Source organism: Nelumbo nucifera, chromosome 3, assembly GCF_055504915.1.
Source record: "Nelumbo nucifera cultivar China Antique chromosome 3, China Antique-T2T, whole genome shotgun sequence".
NCBI classification, from domain to species: Eukaryota; Viridiplantae; Streptophyta; class Magnoliopsida; order Proteales; family Nelumbonaceae; genus Nelumbo; species Nelumbo nucifera.
In genome coordinates this window covers 81,932,436-81,955,314 of record NC_142651.1, presented here as the reverse complement: position 1 = coordinate 81,955,314, position 22,879 = coordinate 81,932,436, and the positions used below count along the sequence as shown (strand labels likewise).

General features: G+C 42.1%; 1 long non-coding RNA gene across 2 annotated transcripts in view; it reads right to left on the bottom strand.

Moving 5' to 3' along the window:
- Nucleotides 1-22,599, bottom strand: part of LOC104590785 (uncharacterized) — a 41,995-nt gene extending 19,396 nt beyond the window's left edge. For both annotated transcript variants that reach the window (XR_016084415.1, XR_016084416.1), the window contains exon 1: nt 22,118-22,599. This is a non-coding gene — a long non-coding RNA (uncharacterized LOC104590785). The remainder of the gene's footprint in view (nt 1-22,117) is intronic.
- Nucleotides 22,600-22,879: the final 280 nt, after the last annotated feature.

Sequence of the window (22,879 nt, the reverse complement as noted above, 5' to 3'; positions counted from 1 at the left end):
GAGACCCTAGGCACATACAGTGTAGGATTAATTGAATCTTTGAACTGGACCAGATTTCCAGTATTGCCCTGGACCTTGGAGATTGATGAGCAAAACTGGAAAGTTACACCCGACCCCTAGACTCGATTATGATACTACACTAGGTGTCGGATTGGGCTATCTTTGATGTACCAATCAGTGAGATCCTTAGCGGGGGTCAAAACTTGGGTATGTTGGGACAGTCCGAGAATTCATCTGAGTGGGTGATCATAGTGACAGGATCAGCCCCTTTGTCGGACAAAGGTAATGATCGGGGATGCACTCTCACTGATGGAAACCAAGACTGCCGGCAGCCGATTTCAACCGTTGAGATTTGTTTTGCAAAATATATTTTATATAAGATATAAAAGTATATATATGGTTTCTAAAATGTTTGCAAGAAGGTTTTAATTCCCGGGATCCATATGAGTGGAGAGTGCAACACTGTTCCTTGCAGCCGAGGGAGAGGTCCTCTCTTGTCAGGCAGTGTATGATCATTATGGGCTGAGAGGTTAAGTGTAAGACCATTGAGGATAATGCCTGATGGGCTAATCTTGCATCTGCCCACAGTCCCTGGGTGTTACAAGGTGGCTTGGCCTAGGGACCACTTAGTGTAAGTGTTGGGCCCATAGAGCTCATTTGATGGGTTTCAGGGGGTACACTGTCTTCAGCAGTGCATTCGGCCAGGCCTTGTAACAAAGGCTGGGCTGAACCCATGTGGCTGATGTGTAGATCAATGCTTGGGTCCCACGCCATACAAGGAAGCCCAACTGGGCAGCAATTTGGAAGGTACTCACAAGCCGTCCAGTTGCCATTCCTTTCCTGCATACTGCGAATTCTCTTCTGCCGCCACCTTCCTGCCATTGCCATTCCTTCAGTTCGATCTCCAGTTCTTGGGAGCAATCAAGATTGGATCTTGATTTCAATCTTTTGGGAAAAGATTGATTGGAGCTGTACTCACAAGCCATCCAGTTGATTCTTGCGAAGGGTCAAGTTCTTTTGAAGAACATTGCTGATTCTGCTCCATCCTTCACTGCGCCATCTTCAGTGGGATCTGATTTTGGATCCTTCCTTGGGCGTGAACACCTCCATTGGGAGATAGTATTTCTCCGTATCAGGTATAATCCTCTCCCACTCCTTTTAGTTCAGATCTGGTTCAGTTTATGGTTCAAGATTGATCCTTGAAAATATGATTTTCTAAATAGGGAATACGATTCCCAGTTGAAGGGAGAGATAAAATTTTTGAAATTCACCCCTTATTCCGCAATCTTTGGGCGTCCATAGAATGGATCTCTCATCCCTTCAGTGGTATCAGAGCCAGGTTCAAATCTTGAACCAGTTTGTTTCAGATCTGAACCTGCGCAATTGGGCAGAAGGTGTGTTCTACCCAATTTGCACAGATATGGGTTTTGGGAAATTTGTTCCCAAAATTAATGGGCGAATAATCTGAAATTAATTTTATATAAATCTGATTATTATTTAGAATTGTTCTTTATGATTTTCTTGATTTATGGGCTGTTCGTACAAGAGGAGATCGAAATTTTGGTTTGCGTAGGGAACCTGCAAGATTTGCAGTTTCTTGATTTATTTATTACATTTAATCTGTAAATAATTTTTTTTATTTTTCTAGACTCAATGTATAGGTATTCGATCTGATGTAATTATTAATAGAAATAGGATTTCTATTTATTTTAATTTTGGATCGAAGATGGCGGCGCAGAAAGGGAGATTTCGCAGAGAAGAAGATTTTGCAGATGGGAGAATCGCTATCTGCGATTTGCAGTTTGTGAAACTGCATTCTGTGATCTAACCTCTGTTTTGCAGGATGGATTGTGCGAACAGCCCTGATTTACTGATTGTTGTTTTTCTTTTATCAGTAATTAATATCAGATTATTTTCTTGAATTAAAGATTTAATTAAAGATCAAACCCTAGACCCATTCGAACCAAGATTGGTTCAAACTGTTTGGACCGAATCTAGGGTTTAATCAAGGCTGAAAGTCAGCCCTAATTTCCCACTAATGGGCCTAAGGATTGATATTTAATTAAATGGTTAATTCGGCCCAACCTGTAAAGGCCCAGTTTTAAACAGTTAAAACTGCTAAAAGCCCACCTAACCCTTAAAAGCTGTATGGGTTGAACCATTCGGCCCATATACCTAGATAATATTAATGGTTAATATTATGGATTTAAAATGGGCTTCGAATGGGCTTTACAGATAATTAATTGATTGGATCAATTTATCCCTGCATGTGATGTATGGATGTGTGATGTGCTACGTACATGGGCCATAAGTACTTGGCCCATGCTCAATCGACAGTGGCTCTTTCGCACACCATGGCTGAATGCACATCGTTGCCATGGTGTCCCTTTTGGTCATTGGATGACCTCCCTCAGTGGTGGGCCCCACACCTCATCATGAGGTCTCGTGCGGAACCCTAGCCGATTTAGGCCCACCAAAATCTGGCTTTGTGAAAGTCAGTGGGAGCCACTTTGGTTTGACCTAAAGATAGAACTAGGGCATAATTATTTGTTCCCTCCAGATAATATGAGTGCATGTGATAGGGAGATTCATATGATGAACTCTCTAAAGGCCTTCCATCATTAGCACGAGGATGGGTCCTTCAGTAATGAGGAAACGCACCAGAAAATGGGCTATCCATTTGCTGTTGGGCTTGTCTAAGTGTTTCATAAGATGATAGGGGCGTCATAGACCAATGTAGGAGGGGCTTCACCAGAAAATGGGAACTCTCTCACGGTACCTTGGCGTTCACGAATATGATGGGTAAGCACTCACTGGACAGAAAGGTTTACCTGAAAACGGCTCTGAACCTTGTCTGACAGAGGCCAAAGGGAAAACTCATATGATGAGTGGATATGATCCTTCACAGAAAGGTGGTGGGGTTATGCAGCTGAAACAGTTGGCCTCATGCACCCTATGTGATTTCCCACATTTCCAGAGACAACCCGTAGTCTCCGTCACTGAGAAAGGAGGGAAATCTCAGAGATGAATAAATGGAAATGGATCGTAGATTAAAATCCATATCTATGAAATGAACATGAATCAAATTAGGTCGTGGACTGATGTTTGCTCTTTTATCAGAAAATGGCAAACGGATCATTTGCAAAGCTACTTGATGACAACAAGTTGAAAGGCCCAAACTATGCTGACTGGTATAGGAACCTTATGCTGGTCCTTGCTTCTGAAAAACTTGACAAAGTGGCAAAGAATCCTGCCCCGGAGCGTCTGGGAGATAGGGCTTCTGAGGCCCGAAGGAGAGACTATCAAGAATGGGAGGAGAAAAACTCCCTTGCCCGGTGTTACATCATTGCCTCCTTGGACAATCCGATACAGAGGCAGTTCGATCAGATCGAACTTGCCAAAGACATATTGGACAGTCTCAGGACAATGTATGAAGAGCAGAATCGTTCTACTCGACAAAAGGTCTTGAAACAGTTCATGACCACACAAATGTCCAAGGGTCAACAAGTTCACAACCATTGTCTTCGGATGATGGGATACATCAACGAACTGGAGGCTCTTGGATCCGGGCTGGACCTTGCAACCCAGATAGATGCTATCCTTAACTCTTTGCCTCCTTCCTTTAATCCGTTCATCATGAACTATAACATGAACAAGCTGAATGTCAGCTTACAAGAGCTCAGCAATATGTTGCAAAGAGCTGAAGAACTGATTAAAAAGGATGAGCCTGTAGCCATGCTTGTTGAAGCTGGCAAGACAGGCAAGAGAAAGAGGAAGGCAAAGAAGCCTCAGAAGAAAGCCACTAAAAGCAAGAAGCAGAAGAAAGACAAAGCATCGGATGCCTGTCACTTCTGCAAGAAGACCGGCCACTGGAAAAGGAATTGTCCTGCCTACCTGGAATCCAAGAAAGGTAACTTCGAAACTTGTGTTATAGCTACCAATTTATTGGTAGCTTCTGCGTCCAGGTGTATTGACTCCGGGGCTTCAACTCATGCGTGTAACTCACTGCAGGGGTCCAAGGTAAGCAGAAGGCTGAGTGAAGGAGAAGTCACACTCTACTTGGGGACTACTGCAACTGTTGCAGCCGCGGCCATAGGAACCGTGGAATTATATTTTAGAGAAGGAATAATTGTACTGAAAGATTGTCTTTATGTACAAAATTTAAGAAGAAATTTGATTTCTGTCTCAAAACTGTGTGCAGATGGTTATTCTGTCTTCTTTAGTAATACGATTACTATTAAAAGAAATAACAGATTCATCGCATATGGGGAACTGGAGAACGGTCTCTATGTTCTACATCCTTCTCTAGAAACTAACATAACCGAAACTACGTCGGCTGCAATCCCCAAGAAAAGAGCCCGTGATACAGTTAATCCCACGTGTCTGTGGCATTACCGACATGGCCACATCGGTGTTGACCGAATCACAAGGTTGGTAAAGGATGGTCCTTTGGATTTTCTAACTGTAGAAGATCTTCCCACCTGTGAGCCTTGCCTACAACGCAAGATGACGAAACGGCCATTTAATGGTAAGCCTGAAAGATGTACAGGCACACTTGACCTAATACATACTGATGTATGTGGTCCCCTGAGTGTTAGGACACGAAATCAACACGTGTATTTCATCACCTTCACAAATGATTTTTCACGATATGGTTACGTGTACCTAATAAGACACAAGTCTGAATCCTTTGAAAAGTTCAAAGAGTTTAGACATGAGGTCGAGAAACAGTTAGGGAGAGAAATTAAAGCCCTTCAATCGGATCGAGGTGGCGAATATCTCTCTGACGAATTCAGGGACTACTTAAAGGACAATGGGATAGTGTCACAATTAGCTCCTCCTGCTACACCACAACTTGACGGTGTTTCAGAGAGGAGGAATAGGACCTTATTAGATATGGTCCGGTCGCTTCTCATAAACTCAGAGTTACCCACATCCTTTTGGGGTTACGCATTAGAGACTGCGATTTACGTGCTGAATCGGGTTCCAACCAAATCGGTTCCGAATACTCCATATGAACTTTGGACCGGAAAGAAACCAAGTGTCAGACACTTGAAGATTTGGGGTTGTCCAGCACACGTTAAAAGAACGAGTGCAGACAAGTTGGAATCTAAAACCAGTCGTTGCCTATTTGTAGGCTACCCAAAAGGCTCTGTAGGTTACCTTTTCTATGACCCAAGTGAGCAGAAAGTATTCTGCAGTCGAAATGCGCAATTCTTGGAAACCAACTATATCCTGAACACCCATCGTCAGGAAGTTGTTCTTGATGAGGAGAGCTCAGGAGCAGTGGGAGATGTCCCACAAGTTCCAGGTAGTGACCAACTTAGAAGATCCACTCGGGCATCCAGGCCACTAGTCCGTTATGGTTATGACCAGGATAGTTACCTGGTGGAAACCTTGACTAGTGAGGAGGATACCGTGACTTACGCGGAAGCTATGTTGGACATAGATTCCCAGAAGTGGGTGGAGGCCATGAGAGCATAGATGGACTCAATGGAGGCCAATGGAGTCTGGACTCTAGTAGATCCACCCTCCGGGGTAAAAGCAATCGGTTGCAAATGGATTTACAAGAGGAAGAAGGGCCCCGATGGCAGGATTGAGACCTTCAAGGCTCGTCTAGTGGCGAAAGGGTACACTCAGAAAGAAGGCATCGATTATGAGGAAACCTTTTCGCCTGTGGCCATGCTTAAATCCATTAGGATCCTGCTAGCTGTAGCAGCATACCATGATTATGAGATTTGGCAGATGGATGTCAAAACTGCATTCCTGAATGGAGATCTTACTGAAAATATCTATACGCAGCAGCCGCAAGGCTTCATTGCTGCAGGTCAGGAAAACATGGTATGTAAACTTAACAGATCCATTTATGGGCTTAAGCAAGCTTCTAGAAGTTGGAACATCCGTTTTAACTCTGCTGTCAAATCGTTTGACTTCGAGCAGAATCCGGATGAACCCTGTGTCTACAGGAAGTACAGTGGGGATAAGGTTACCTTCTTGGTTCTATATGTAGATGACATTCTACTCATTGGGAATGATGTAGGAATGTTAACTACGGTGAAAGTATGGCTTTCGCAGCAATTCTCCATGAAAGATCTTGGAGAAGTCTCCTATATACTGGGTCTTCGACTCTATAGAGATAGATCGAAGCGGATAATAGGATTATCCCAATCTGCTTACATTGACAAAATAGTCAAAAGATACAGCATGGAAAACTCCAAGAAAGGAAATGTTCCTTTCAGGCACGGAGTCACTCTCTCCAAGAAGATGTCTCCCAAGACTTCTGAGGAGATTGATGGCATGAAAGACGTTCCCTATGCCTCTGCCGTAGGGAGCATCATGTATGCCATGTTGTGCACTCGTCCTGACATTGCTCAGGCAGTGAGTGTAGTAAGCAGATTTTAGGCCAACCCAGGGCAGGAGCATTGGACTGCTGTGAAAAACATACTTAAGTACCTTCGAAGGACAAAAGAGTTTTGTCTGGTGTTCGACGGTAGCTCACTGCAGATCCAAGGGTATACAGATGCCGATTTCCAGTCAGACCCAGATGATAGAAAGTCTACATCTGGATATGTTTTCACGATAGGATCGTGTGTTGTTTGCTGGAAAAGCAGCAAACAGGGGTCCACTGCAGACTCCACGACCGAGGCCGAATACATTGCCGCAAGTGAAGCTGCCAAAGAAGCTGTGTGGATGAAAAAGTTCGTTCACGAGTTAGGAGTTGTTCCGTCCAGCACATCACCCATCCCATTGTTGTGTGACAACAATGGAGCCATTGCTCAGGCTAAGGAGCCACGAGCCCACTCGAAGTCGAAGCACATCGAGAGGAAGTACCACGTACTGCGGGAGATTGTTGGTAGAAGGGACGTCCTGATTCAGAAGGTAGCATCAGCGGAAAATGTAGTAGACCCATTGACAAAACCACTATCACAGAAAGTGTTTGAGAAACACGTGGAAAGCATGGGACTCCGGCTAGTACCTGATTGGACCAAATTGCAAGTGGGAGCTGTTAGACAGTTTTGTATGCCCTTAGCTTCAATCAGAATGATGTGCTTTATGAGTTTATTGTAAATGAATAAAGATACATATTTGATTCATGTTCCCTTGGTATGTTTCTATGTAATACCCTTAAACTGGACACTTAATGAGACTCGTGTTAGTTTAGAATGTTCACAGCCGGTGGGTCGGTCTGGGGAGACCTATCCTGACAAGGCTGACACTGTGGTGCCACCAAGTCGGTTGGGGTGGCCTGTCTCAGCTGCCAGGGTGAGACCCTAGGCACATACAATGTAGGATTAATTGAATCTTTGAACTGGACCAGATTTCCAGTATTGCCCTGGACCTTGGAGATTGATGGGCAAAACTGGAAAGTTACACCCGACCCCTAGACTCGATTATGATACTGCATTAGGTGTCGGATTGGGCTATCTTTGATGTACCAATCAGTGAGATCCTTAGCGGGGGTCAAAACCTGGGTATGTTGGGACAGTCCGAGAATTCATCTGAGTGGGTGATCATAGTGACAGGATCAGCCCCTTTGTCGGACAAAGGTAATGATCGGGGATGCACTCTCACTGATGGAAACCAAGACTGCCGGCAGCCGATTTCAACCGTTGAGATTTGTTTTGCAAAATATATTTTATATAAGATATAAAAGTATATATATGGTTTCTAAAATGTTTGCAAGAAGGTTTTAATTCCCGGGATCCATATGAGTGGAGAGTGCAACACTGTTCCTTGCAGCCGAGGGAGAGGTCCTCTCTTGTCGGGCAGTGTATGATCATTATGGGCTGAGAGGTTAAGTGTAAGACCATTGAGGATAATGCCTGATGGGCTAATCTTGCATCTGCCCACAGTCCCTGGGTGTTACAAGGTGGCTTGGCCCAGGGACCACTTAGTGTAAGTGTTGGGCCCATAGAGCTCATTTGATGGGTTTCAGGGGGTACACTGTCTTCAGCAGTGCATTCGGCCAGGCCTTGTAACAAAGGCTGGGCTGAACCCATGTGGCTGATGTGTAGATCAATGCTTGGGTCCCACGCCATACAAGGAAGCCCAACTGGGCAGCAATTTGGAAGGTTTTTGAGTACATAACCTTAATGGGCCTTAAGCCCATTTCGAACTGGGCTGATTTGATCAGTCATTTAAAGGGGGCGAATTCTGAAGTGGGTCAGCTAAAAGGATTGGGCTTAGACCCTATCCACTCAGAGAGTCCAAGATCTAAATAAGATTTAGATCTGGAAACCTCCTAATTAGATTAGGAAATAGCTGATCTGATCTGCAGATAAGATAAGGATTATCCCTTATCACTAAGGGACTTCTAACCCAAATATGATTTGGATTAGCAACTCCTAATCTGATTAGGAGCTGATCTCTTTAAGATTATAAAAGGGGAAGGGGGCGGCAGCCTTAAAGAACACAATAACATCAATAGCATTCTTCTCTTTAAGAAAGAGAGATTAAGAGATTTCCTGCATACTGCGAATTCTCTTCTGCCGCCACCTTCCTGCCATTGCCATTCCTTCAGTTCGATCTCTAGTTCTTGGGAGCAATCAAGATTGGATCTTGATTTCAATCTTTTGGGAAAAGATTGATTGGAGCTGTACTCACAAGCCGTCCAGTTGATTCTTGCGAAGGGTCAAGTTCTTTTGAAGAACATTGCTGATTCTGCTCCATCCTTCACTGCGCCATCTTCAGTGGGAGCTGATTTTGGATCCTTCCTTGGGCGTGAACACCTCCATTGGGAGATAGTATTTCTCCGTATCAGGTATAATCCTCTCCCACTCCTTTTGGTTCAGATCTGGTTCAGTTTATGGTTCGAGATTGATCCTTGAAAATATGATTTTCTAAATAGGGAATACGATTCCCAGTTGAAGGGAGAGATAAAATTTTTGAAATTCGCCCCTTATTCCGCAATCTTTGGGCGTCCATAGGATGGATCTCTCATCCCTTCATATGGAGCATATCATACCGTATCCTTTGGTTCCTGATACATTTGTTTACAGGTGTTTTCAGGAATCCATTTTTTTAAATAATATATATAAGTATATGTAAAACTGAAACCTAAAACAAAAAAAAAACTAAAAAAATGGGGGAGTATCGTTGAAAGTACCAATACACCTCTGCCGATACATAGAGGTGTATCGATACTTGGAACCATGGTTCAAATGATTTCTCTTACCTTTGATGAAATCTGTTTAAGATATTCTCATTGAGAAAGGTATGTTTATGTTAGACAGTGTATGCCCTTAGCTCCAATCAGATTGATGACAGATACATTTATTGTAAATGAATAAAAGTGCATAATTGTTTCATGTTATCATTGGTGTGTTTCTGTGTAATTACCCCTTAAACTGGACACTTATGAGACTCGTGTTAGTTTAGAATGTTCTCAGCCGTTGGATAGACTTGGGGAGTTTATCCTGCCAAGGCTGACACTAATTTGCTAACAAAGAAGTTGGGGCAGCCTGTCTCGATTGCTAGGGTTAGACCCAAAGCATATGTAGTGTGTGTTTGTTTGAAACACTAAACCCGGACCAATTTCCAGTTATGCCTTGGACCTTGGAGACTGATGGGCAAAACTGTAAAGTTACACATAACCCCTAGACTTGATTATGGTACTGCACTGAGTGTCGGATCAGGCTGTCTTTGATATGCCAATCAGTGAGATCCTTTGGGAATCAAAACCTGGGTATGTTAGGGCAGTCTAAGAGTTCACTTTAATGGGTGATCAAAGTGATAGGATCAGCCCCTTTGTCGGACAAAGTGAATGATCGGGACTGTACTCACTCTTATGGAAACCAAAACTGCTAGCAGTCGATTTCACCCGTATTTAAGATTTGTTTTGCAAAATATATTTATATGATATTTATATATTTTGTTTTAAGAAAATGTGTTAGAAAAAGGTTTTAATTCCCGGGACCCATCCGAGTAGAGAGTGCAACACTACACCTTGCAATCAAGGGAGAGGTCATTCCCTGTCAGGCAGTGTTTGATCATTGTGGACTGAGAGGTTGAGTGTAAGAAACCATTAAGGGTTGTTTACCTGATGGGCTATATCTTACTTAAGTCCATATCCTTGGGCCTTCATAGGATGGCTGGACTCAGGGATCATTTAATTGTAAATGTTGGGCCCATTAAGATCCCATACTAAATGGACTAGGGGGTTCACTGCATTTGGCAGTGAATTCGGCCAGGCCTTTTCACAGAGGCTAGGCCGAACCCATGTGGACTTATGTGAGGTCATTGTTGGGGTCCCACACCATACAAACTAAACCTAAATGGGCTAGCAACTATCTTAGGACGTGAGCCACTTACTTAATGGAACTAAAGCCAATGATTAATGAGATTAATCAAGCTGTCACATGATTGCTTAAGTTGTCATGTGACTTGGGCAAATATGGGTTTGGATATGGGTCTAGAGCACCCATTCTCATAAGAGGATAAGTCTTATCCACTAATAAAGTCCAGATCCAAATAAATATTTGGATTAGGAACCTCCTAATTCGATTAGGAGAGGTGCTTCTTAAGGCTTACAAAAAGAGAGGAGGCGAACTGCTCCACATCACTTTCTACTTTTAGTTGTCTCTCTCTCTGTTCTTGCCGCCATAAACCCTAATTCGATCTCCCCTTCTTGGACTAATTTTTTATCAATTCCTTCTCTGAATTTTGCAAGAAAATTGCAAAGAAAATTCATGCTCACCTCCCTTGTTCGATCCACACAGTTGGATTGTAGTTTTGCTGAAAACTGCATTGCTGAGTCAGCTTCATTCAAAGTTGCACCATCTTCAGTGGAAGCTGGTTTTGGGATTCAGTTTGGGCGTGAATTACCACCTTGGGAGCTACATCTGTGGATTCCGTATCAAGTATACTTCTCCCTTCCTTTTGGTTTCAAATCTGATCCGGTTTCGATGCAAGAACGATCCTTGAAAAATGCAGTTTTTCTAAAACTGGGAATTCGATTACCAGAAAGTGAAAGAAATTTTTTGAAATTTCGTCTAACCATCCAGCATGGTTCGGCCATCCATATGATGGATTACACCTTCCTTCAGTTCAAGTATATAAAGGATGCAAATCCAAATAGTGGGACTTATGGCTATAACAATTGAGTGCAAGAGAACATGTAAAAAATGAGTTAATGGCATGGCTCAGGAACAGTATGAAAACTCATAGTAATATTAACCTAATGCTACTAGAGTCTTCAACAGAACTAATCAGAGAAGAAACTGGTGGTGGGTTAGTTTGTTTCTTTTGTTTAGGGTAATATGCATAATTTGACTACAAAAACTTATCCAATTAGGGTGCCAAATCTTCAAATGCTATTATTTAAAATGCTCCTTTGCTACTCATCAGTTTAAATTTTGAAACTCCACTATTTGGTGTTACCTTTTAGACTGGCTAACTTTGACTAAGAGTATGAGTTTTCAAATTTAAATAATAGAAACTGGAATTAACATTGTACCCATTATCTTTAAGGAAACCCAAAAAATGACAAAGACTAGTCCTTCCTTTAACTAAGAGGAGAATATTTAAGTCTTCAATATTACTTTATGGCCTTCCTTTTTTGGTGTAAATTAAGTTAAATTCATTTCTTTTTTATTGATTTTTTATGTGCAAGTTGAAATCTTATTTTATTTTCTGCTTTTTAAGTTGTACACTTGTACTTTCTGTTTTTCATTGAATTTTTTAAATATATAACCTAAATTCATTTCACTGGATTTTTTAAATATGTTTTTCATTGAATTTGTTATTTTAATTCCTTCGTTCATATCAAATTCAAGAAATTGTTCATTATCTTCTTCCATCAGCACAGAATTAGTTCATGTATGTTTTCCTTTGGAGGTTATACCACTGTAGTGCTTAAAGTGATGATGAGTTGCTGAGGACATTGGTCTCTGACTTACCAGTAGATCCATCCACCAATTGTGTGACTTTTTTCTTTCTTTTTAAGACCCCTAGGTTTTACTCTAAGTGGAGGGGCAGCCATCTTGAACTTTATTAACCATTATAAAAGGGAGGTAAATCAATATAGGAGAGGACGTAGCCCACCTTGCCCCGAAACCCAACAAAAAAACACATAGCCTCACCCTCTCAACCCATCCCAATACAAGACTGGAACCAAAGTGAAGTTTCGTTTTTTTTCATTGGAAATGGTAACTTGCATTAACTTTAAAGAAGAGAATTACAACTGTCACCTCCAAAAAAATGGTGATCCCTGAAATCACAAACAACTTACAACCAGGCCCAAAATAAAGCCTCCCTATTAACTCCTTGCTTTGCTAAAGCACCAGCCAACCATTTGCTGACCTCTTAGTCCATTTAAACTGTGCTCCTAGCTCCCTTGTGAGGTTCATTATTTCACTTAAGGCTATGTTTGGTTTGAAGGAAAAGGTGAGGAAAGGAAAGGAAAAGTAGGGAAACCCATACAAGGTTTGTAAAGGTTTCCTTGCATCCTTTCCTTTCCCTACCTTTTCCTTCAAACCAAACACAGCCTAAAGGTTGTCTAAGAGGCCAAATGCCCAAGCTGTTTGTTTGCATCTAACCTATGACCAACTTAGAATCCCCTTCCACTTCCAACTATTGAAAACCCAGCTGTTTAGCCAACCTGAGCCCTTGAAGTAGCACCCTTCTACTCTAAGCAAGTCACCCATCCCAATTGGGCCAGAGAAAAGGGCCAAGACTCTTCCTTCCATATCTCTAAAAACACCAACTACTCCAGAGGGGTCAGGATTACCTACAGAACTACCATCAAAGTTCAGTTTCACCCTAATCTATAAATAACTGCCACCAAAGTAGAGAAGTTTCCCATATATTATTTGGAGAAGCCCCTTGGAGGGAAACCTATAAGCCAAAATTAGTAGTAGACTCAAACAGGCTATCCAGACTAATTGGAGTGCTCCACCTAGGCCCAAAAAGAGAAAAAAACCAATCCCAAATACAGCAAGAAAATGGGCAGGAAATTAGCTTCACACAAAACACACCAATTTGGGGCAAGACAACAGCCAAGTCTCTTCCTTTGCAGCAAGTCACAAGTATTAATAGCACCGTGGAAGACCTCTTAGCAGAAAGCTCCCACTTGGAAAGGATAGGACGACACCAAACCTCTTTAACTGGTTAGCCATTGGTGTTTATTATAACCACCATATATATTTGTAAGTAGAGCAAGGATTAAAGTATCGGTATCGGATATCGTATCAGACAACTCAGATACGAATACGCTTTGGAAACACATGGATATGAACGAAAAAGATGGATACGCTAGGGAAATACACACAAATTTCATAAATACATTTGATGAAGGGTTTTTTGGCAGCACCCTGTTGTTCGGACTACTTCTAGGTGGCCGATGACTCAAAGGCCGAAGTGGAAGATTTTTGCTGGATGAGGACTTGGATGCCGAGCTGACTAGGCCGAGCTGGGAGTAGATTGGGTGCCGAGCTGGGTTGATTGCTGAGCTAGGTAGCTCTTCAGAGAAACCTACAAGGAATCAATGTTAGAGGACCCGGGGTGGCTAACCCGACGAGGTCGCTCCGATGATTAAGTTAGTAATCTCGTAGTAGATCGCGAGCTAAAAAATCATAAAGTATGAGAGCTAGAATGTGCTTACTCGCCTCTTTCTTGTGTCATTGGGGATGGTGCCTTTATATAGGCATTGTTTGGTTTGGACCTCACGCACCGCATCCGAGATTTCCGAGAGGTCGTGCCTAACCGGTCCGAGATCCTCGGAGGTAACCGCCATGCACGTTGACCATCCTCCGGAACATTCAATACGTGGGCCAACTTCTGAGAAACCTGGGAGCGTTGGGATATGCATGCCGAATTTGTCGGTGAGCACATCTCGCAGGTCACCACCTGGTCCCCAGAAAGGTCGGCAAGCCCTAGAGGGATGTCGCTCCTCACATCGAGGTCACTTCGACCGGTGACGAGGTGCTACAGGCTAACCCTGGACGAAGTGCTGCAAGCCGACCTAAGTTGTGGTTGAGGTCGCTAGGTCGGCGTAAAGGCAGGTCGCCAAGTCGACGGTGAAGGCAGGTTGCCAGGTCGGCGGAAAAGGCAGGTCGCCAGGTAGGGGTAAAGACAAGCCGCGATCTGGGACTCCAAATCATCACTTAGGTGGTTTCTAGGTGTCATCTAGCTATTCTGAGATGCCATGTGTCACAATGTCATTGGAGGGCCAAATCCGCCCTCATCAATATCCCCCTGCTCCCGAGCTGAAAGTAGCTCGATGAAGGGAGTAGATCGCTCCTTTTGGCCCGGAATGACTGATTCGAGAAGCTCGTAGTCATAAGTGTCGATCCAATTTGCTTCTCAGGTTGGAAGAGTCCAAGTGTTTCCAGCCTTACGTAGGACCTCGCCGTCTTGATTATCGGGGCACAAGAGCGAATTCATCTGCTCGAGGAGAGGTGGAGCAAGTACCCCAAGGGCATCTACCTTATTAGGGATGTGACCATCAAGGGGTTCTACAATCCAACTAAGTACCTCAAGAGCGAAGCTCATCATGTCGTCCTCAAGAAGGGGTTCAGTGTGGTTGTTTTATCAGGTCGCTGCACCTAGGTAGACTTCGACGTAGTGTTTCTCGAGTTGGTTCTCAAAAGAGTAGCCGGCGAGTTCGATGCGGAGCTAGGAACCAAGGTGGAGGTCAACCGTGAAGAGATCGACCAAGTTTGCGTCCATCATGATGCTGAAAGCGAATTAGTCTTTCCTTTGTTTTTCTTTCTTGTGCCGAATTAATCTTCCTTCCGTCGTTTCTTTTTCTCTCTTTCTTTTCATCCAAAAAATTTTCTAAGTGTGGATTCACCCGAGGTGCCGAACTGGTGGGTTGGGCATAGTTAGGAATAATCCAAGGTCGATATAAGTCGAGGGGCACGAACACTATAGGGAATGTATCCGACATGTTTGCACACCAATGAACGTGAACTATTTTTTTATTTCGCCCATGCCGGAGAGGCGACTAGGGTTTAGGTTACCCTTGCTGAAGCGACTAGGGTTTAGGTTGCCCATGCGCGACTAGGTCTTGTGTGGTGCCGAGTTCTTCTGTCATCTCGCCACCATAACCCTTAGGCCTAGGGAGCGACTCGTAGTCCACTCTCCTTATTCTTGACTTTGCCCATGCCGAAGGGGCGACTAGGTCTCAGGTTGTGTTGAGGTCTTTATCAGCTTGGCAACTTAGCCCTTAGGCTCTGGGAGCGACTTCATAGTCCACTCTCCTTAATATTATTTGGCTAATGTGCGGCCTGACCTTTCCGCCTACGCGGGTGGTCATTCTGTAGTAACTTCTCATATGGCTGCTTCTATGTCATCCCGTGGGATTATCTTCCTACGTGAGTGCTTGCGAGACCACGGCGTACATGTTCTTCCCCCCCTTGCGAGGGCATAATGTTGTTGTCGGTGTGAGTCGGCAATTCAGAGCCACGGCTGCAGTGCATCAGCCTCGGATGACATTGGTCGTCCATCCACTCCTACAAGAAGCCACAGGGAGATCAACCTGCGGGAGCAGCTCTACTAACTGTAGGTCGCCGACTCGCTCAGGAGCCTTGAGGGGCTCAACCCGCAAGGGCGTTCGCATAGTTCGTAGGCCGCCAACTCCCGCAGGAGCCGCGAAGGGTTCAATCTGTAGGGGAGACCTCGCGAAGAGGACTAATGAGGCTTATCCGGGCTAAAATAAAGTCGGCAGAGCTGCGTAGTCTGTTGGCCATCAACTTCCTGCGAGAACCAAGACTGGCTCGACCTGCGGGGACAGCCTTACTCCGAGGTGCTTGTCGCCAGATTGCTGGTTGTTAAGGTCGTTCTACTGCTGCTATTCTGCATCAACATGAATACGTCGAGCTGCTCCCATGCTCACATCTGGAAATTCATGCTTCATCTCATGGAACTGCCGCGCTTTGATCCGGCAAGAACTGCTGATGGCTCTACCATGGGGAGAGGAGCGTTCACATGCGGTAGCAGGGTATTTATCTGGGGCACTAGGGATGCTAAGTTCGGCCTGAACTTGTCTGATTGTCATAAGGGAGTTCTCCAAGTTCATCACAGATGTTTTTGCCCCCCAGTAATCGGTATTCGTTCTGAGTATTGATGCTGCTCAAAAGTGCCTTTGAGTTCATAAAAAATGGAAATTAGAAAGTGAGAACTTTAATTTCTAAAAGGTGAGATCTTAGTTTTCTGAAAGATAAGGACTTAGCTTTTTAGAGGTGAGAACTTAGCTTCTTGTAGCGTTTCCCACAGACAGCGCCAATTGATGAAGGGTTTTTTGGCAGCACCCTGTTGTTCGGACTACTTCCAGGTGGTTGATGACTCAGAGGCCGAAGTGGAGGATTTTTGCTGGATGAGGACTTGGATGCCGAGCTGACTAGGCCGAGCTGGGGGTAGATTGGGTGCCGAGCTGGGTTGATTGCTGAGCTAGGTAGCTCTTCAGAGAAACCAACAAGGAATCAATGTTAGAGGACCCGGGGTGGCTAACCCGACGAGGTCACTCCGATGATTTAGTACTCTCGTAGTAGATCGTGAGCTAAAAAATCATAAAGTATGAGAGATAGAATGTGCTTACTCGCCTCTTTCTTGTGTCATTGGGGATGGTGCCTTTATATAGGCATTGTTTGGTTTGGGCCTCACGCACCGCATCCGAGATTTCCAAGAGGTCGTGCCTAACCAGTCCGAGATCCTCGGAGGTAACCGCCATGCACGTTGACCATCCTCCAAAACATTCGATACATGGGCCAACTTCTGAGAAACCTGGGAGCGTCGGGATATGCATGCCGAATTTGTCGGTGAGCACATCTCGCAAGTCACCGCCTGATCCCCAGTCAAGTCGGCAAGCCCTAGATGGATGTCACTCCTCACGTCGAGGTCACTTCGACCAGTGACGAGGTGCTACAGGCTAACCCTAGACGAGGTGCTGCAAGTCGACCTAAGTTGTGGCCGAGGTTGCTAGGTCGGCGTAAAGGCAGATCACCAGGTCGACGGTGAAGGCAGGTCGCCAGGTCAACGGTAAAGGCAGGTCGCCAGGTCGTGGTAAAGACGAGCCACGATCTGGGACTCCAAATCATCACTTAGGTGGTGTCTAGGTGTCATCTAGCTATTTTGAGATGCCATGTGTCACAATGTCATTGGAGGGCCAGAATTCGCCCTCATCAACATTAATAACACTAAATTTAAAATCAAAATGATCACAAAATAGTATATAAATACATGGAAAATGTAAATATTAAGGATATATATGAAGAAATATATTACAACTAATGTACCGGGATGTATAATTTTATTTATAGTGCATCAATCAAGAGTCCAAGACACTAAACATATGCACTTATTATATTTTAATTATTATATCAATTTTTTATTTTACTATTTTAATTTTTTTAAATTAAGAAAAAGTCAACTAAATACTAAATTTTCAAGTGCAAATTAAAATATCAATTAATAATTTATAAAAATATAATATTAACTTAAAGCATATCAAATTTGTTAAAATTTCTAAGATACATATATGTTTGGGTTATGGTTAAACTGGCCCTGGGCGCCACATGTCACCTTCGCGGCCGTCTTATCTCTTCGGCCACGTCGGCACCACGTAGGATGGATAAGCGTGATCAGGAGAGGAGAGCCCTGTACGAATAAGGACAGCTCTGCTGAGGATTAGGTCTTATCCCGAAGACCTCAGCGGACAACCTCATCGCGACAACCCCGGAAGCCTCATCCGAATCAGACACGGATCCTCAGCTATAAGTAGGTAACCTCCGCCTAAGTAAAGGACTTTTGACTCTCCAGCCTTCAGACTGTTAATCAGCCTCTGCTCGGACCAGCATGTTTCTCTCAACTACTTGGCCCAACCACCCATTCTTCTGACTGACTTGAGCACCGGAGTGCCTACCCGGGGAATAACTCCTCGAGCCTCTGATCCCTTTCTTGGTTTCAGATCTTGTTGCACGGCTTCGTCCTTCCACCTCGACTTCACTAGTTGGTAGGACTAGATATCTAACTGTGACCTCAATTCAGGACACCTCGGATCGAACAACATGAGATTATATACAAATTCATAGTTTTTAATTACTAAAATAATTATTCCATTATTAATATTTTTATTTCTATAAATTTTATGAAATAAAAAATCATTTTCTAAAATAAATATAGATTAGTGAATTTGATAGATTCAATTTAATATTATATTCTTCAATACTTTGTATATAATATTTTTAAGTTTTGTAAATAACAAATATGTTGTTATTACTTACTAATGTAAATTAAAATATTAGTTAATAACTTGTAAAAGTATATAAAAGTTTAAAGATTTATAACATGTGTAAATTTATAAATTTTAAGTATTAAAATAATTATTCTATTATTAATATTCTATTTGTATAAATTTCTCGATATTAAAAATCATCTTTTTTATATAAATGTGGATTTGATACATTATTTATTCTATTAGCTTATAAAATACTATTTTTAAATATTATTTTTTTTATTTTTAGTTAGACCTGTTAAATATAAATATGTGTTTTTTATTTAAACTGCATGCGAATACAAAAAGTTAATAAAACTTATTTTGTTTCACTTTATATCATGAAATGAAACGTGGCTTGGTGGTTTGGAATCGTAGTGAGTTCTAAACGCATTAAGTGATCTGAGTTAGAATCACCTCATTCGCATTTTTTATGGAGACTACTGAATAAAGAGATCTAATAGACGCAACGTGTATCGTGTGTACCGGCCAATACGCATCCATATCCATCTGATACGAACAATTGACGGGATACGCTTGTATTCATAGTGTATCTCATATCATTAGTAACCGATACCGATACGATACGCCCCGTATCGGACGTATCGTATCGATATTTAAATCCTTGAAGTAGAGAAGTGGACAGTTGGGTCTAATTGAAGGCTTTAAAGTGGGCAGAGATGGACCTTATATTTCTCATTTGCAATACGCAGATGACACTTTGATTTTTTTTTTGGATACTTCAATTGAGCAGGTCTTAAATTTGAGGGGTGTTAAAGTGAATTTTGAGTTATTAACTAGTTTGAAAGTTAATCTGTCAAAGAGTGTTTTGATTGGAGTTGTGGAGGTTGAGAGGGAGGTTTTATTGGAGTGTGTTAAAGCCTTTGAATGCAGATTAGGGGAACTCCCTTACATATTTAGGGATGTCGATTGGGGGAGCTTCAAATTTAGGTGCATTATGGAGACCAATAGTGGAAAGGGTGGAGAGAGGATTAGATGGATGGAAAGCAAAATATCTATCTTTGGGGGGGGGGAGAGAGAATAACTTTAATTAAGAGTGCCCTTTCAAGTCTACCAATATTACATGTCTTTAATAAGGACCCCAACACAAGTTGCTGAAAGAATTGAAAAAATTTTAAAGGATTTCTTATGGGAAGGGGTTTGCGGGGAAGGTGGGGGAAAGAAGTTTCACTTGGTAAATTGGGGGAGAGTTTGTAGACCAAAGGAGAAGGGTGGGTTGGGTTTTAGGAGAGTGAAGATTTTCAACAAGGCATTGGTAGGGAAGTGGTTATGGAGATTTGGGTTAGGGAGGGAGGAAAACTCAATATGGAGAAGAATGGTGGTGGGTTAAGTTTGGGAGGGTGAGGTTTGGGTGGAAATCCAGGGAGGTGAGATCTTCATATGGGGTGAGTGTGTGGAAGGAGATTATGAAATTTAATCAAGAGCTCAGATGTCTAACAAGCTTCTTAGTTGGAGATGGAGCAAGAATCAGGTTTTGGGAGGACGATTGGTGTGGGATAGGTAAGCTGTGTGATCTATGCCCAAGTTTGTATAGGTTATCTGAGGCTGAAGTTTCTATAAGTCAGTGTTATGAAAGGAGGGGTGAACAGTTGATATGGTGCCCAAAGTTTAGAAGGCCTTTGCTGGATAGAGAAGTGGAGGAATGTATATCCCTACTGGAGAAACTAGAGGAAGTGAAGATCTCAGCTCAGTCGAGGAATGAACGTTGGTGGAAAGAGTGCTCAAATGGGAAGTTTTCTGTCAAACCATCTTACTTGGCTCTTCTCAGAGATGGTTCAGATCCAAATCAGCTAGGTGCTGCTTGGGGAAATCCAGTTCTCCAAGGGTTGAAGCGTTTGCTTGGCTTGTAGCCATAGACAGCATATTGACTGCGGACCATCTAAAATCTAGGGGCTTTAGCATGGCCATGTGTTTCCTCTGTAAAGAACAGGAGGAAACTGTTGGTTATCTATTCTTCTCGTACAAGATAGCTGGGTTCTTATGGAGAATATTTACTTCTATGTTCGGGTTCTCAAACTTTCAGCCAGAATCTACTGCAGAAATTTTTTCTACATGGACAAAGTTAAGACTTAAGAGGTAGCAAGAAAGCAAGATCACTTTGGAGCTGTATCCTGTTTGCAATTTGTTGGGACATACCGAAGGAAAGAAATAGAACTTTTTAGGATAAATATTGGAATCTGAACAAGATTGTGGCAGTTGTTAGCAATTTGGTTGCAGACTGGGTTCTATTAACTCCAGAGTTTAATCAAGTCTCTAGGGAGGATTTGGGGGACAGATTGGGAGATATTTTGGGTTTACAACTTTGTGATTTAGATAGTTTACTTAATTCTGTTCCTTAGCAGTTCTTTTCTGCTTTTCTGTGTGCATGTGATGTCTTATCACCTGCTAGATTGTATTATTTTCTTTTCTTATTCAATGAATTTTCATTTTATATTCAAAAAAAAAATGCTTATATTCCTCTATAATGGAGAGTCGTGTTGTATAATTCTACACAAAATCAATATAGCATTAACTTATTACCAATCAAAAAAAGAACTCTAAAAAGCATTATAGTTCTTCATAGTGGAGAAATTGCTCATTTCCCCCATGGGCATCAACAAATCTATCAAAAATGCACCAATGTTGTTATATTTTCCTCTATTTCCTAAGGATGCAAGCTCATTTTTCAACACCAACTACATTAATCTCTTTGGTCATGCTAATATGGAAAGCACCCAAACATTGTCTAATCTGAGTTCCCCTACTCTAAATCTATCAAGTCATGGTAGGGATCCCACTTACTGTAGGCTAACTGGAGCCTAAAAATACCTTAAATTACACATTCAGTTAATCTGCATCATCAACCAAACATGTCCGTTCATGTTCCTAGAACATCTCGTATTGCAACAATTAGATGTGTCTCATAATGTGTGAGGCATAATCCACAATATAATGTTTGTACTGATCAGCTATCTAATTTCTTTCTGTCACCTATTTCAATGCTGATCCACTTGATGAACCAATGATCGGAAGGCAACAGCCTACATCAGCCAAATACATTTATCTTAGAATCTTATCCCTTGAGCAGCCTACAGACAACAGTACCTCATTCTAGGATCAAAGCAAAAATATGATTCTCTTGCCACTGCTACTGCCAAAATGTATATGGATTCTGTTTTCACTTCACGACTTAGAACTATTCTTCATCACTGCCACTTCTTCATTGCAGCAACATTAGCATCCTTCATCATGCTTTGGCTTCTGTTTTTCACACTCATAATAGTAGTTGATTTATCATTTTGTACAAAAGCATGGTACTTGCGACAATTTGGTGATAATAATTGTTCCAAATGCTCAATAATTGCCTGCCATTTTTTTTCTCTTTTGATTTGTTACTTAACTGCCATTTTCACCAAGGGTCTGACCTATACACGCTTCTCTTTGATCCTAAACAAGCTAATTCGTGATCACCAACTGGCGGACGCAAATCAGGCAATGAGACAGATTCCTCTATTTTCCAGGATACCTGTTAGTATCATCTATGACTCATTTCCTTGTGTTCTAATATTTGGTTTTATGCATCTTTGGTAAGCCCATCCAGTACACCACACTAGAACTATCTTCATACCAATTCATTAACCCAAATGAAGATACCCATTAACCCATGAACAAAAACTTACAAAAGAAAATAAGGATACAATAATAAAAAACTTGGATATGATAAAGAATCACACAGCACAATAAGAACAAAAATTATATGCACACATGCGCACAAACACGGGTTATGCATATATACGACAGAATCAGCCCAATAGGAACAAAAATCACCCAACCCAGATGGTAAAATATAAACTTCAACTAGAATTTACTTTATTAAACGAATAAATAAGAAAAATCTAGACATACCGAGGTAAGTTTTCTTCTCGAGAGCAGGAGCGGTGAATGCTCATGTGTTTCGGCTTACAACAAATTTCCTCTGATAAGCTTACAGTTCTTTTATTTAGCAAAAAACAAAAAAAAAAAAGTAACTAATCTGTCTCGCACTCTCTCTTCTCACCCAAACCACTTACCAGATTGTGCGTGCGTCTCTCTCTCTCCCCTTCCCATAATTCTTGTATTGTGTACTTCGCATTTTGGAAATACAAAGAGAATGATCGTTGGCCTTTCTGATTTCACATACAGTATCGTCGGTGAAAGAATCGTTTACAGATGCACTCGTAATAATCGGCCAATTACGGTAGACCACGTCAGTTTTGTACACATGGATCCCACAGGTTGGGATGACGTGGCACATCTTAATTGGCCCAGATCGTCCGATTCCCAGAGGATTCGGACTGGGATTATGACCCATTTTGGGTTTCGGAACCTTGATTAAAAATCCTCAGAGCGATGCGGACACTAGGGATGTAAACGATATTAAAAATTTGAATTCGAATTTGAGATTTGACATAATCCAATTGAATTCGGATTATTCGAATGCTATTGGCAGTGGAATTTGAACGAAGCATTTTTAACGATTAATTAATCAAATCTAATTCAAATAGGAGTCGATCCGATTCGATAATATCTATTATACATATATATCAATATACATATTAATATATTATTTTGTTGGAATAGAATGAATGACGACTTTTGAAAATTTTCTTTCATAATATTATTTTAATA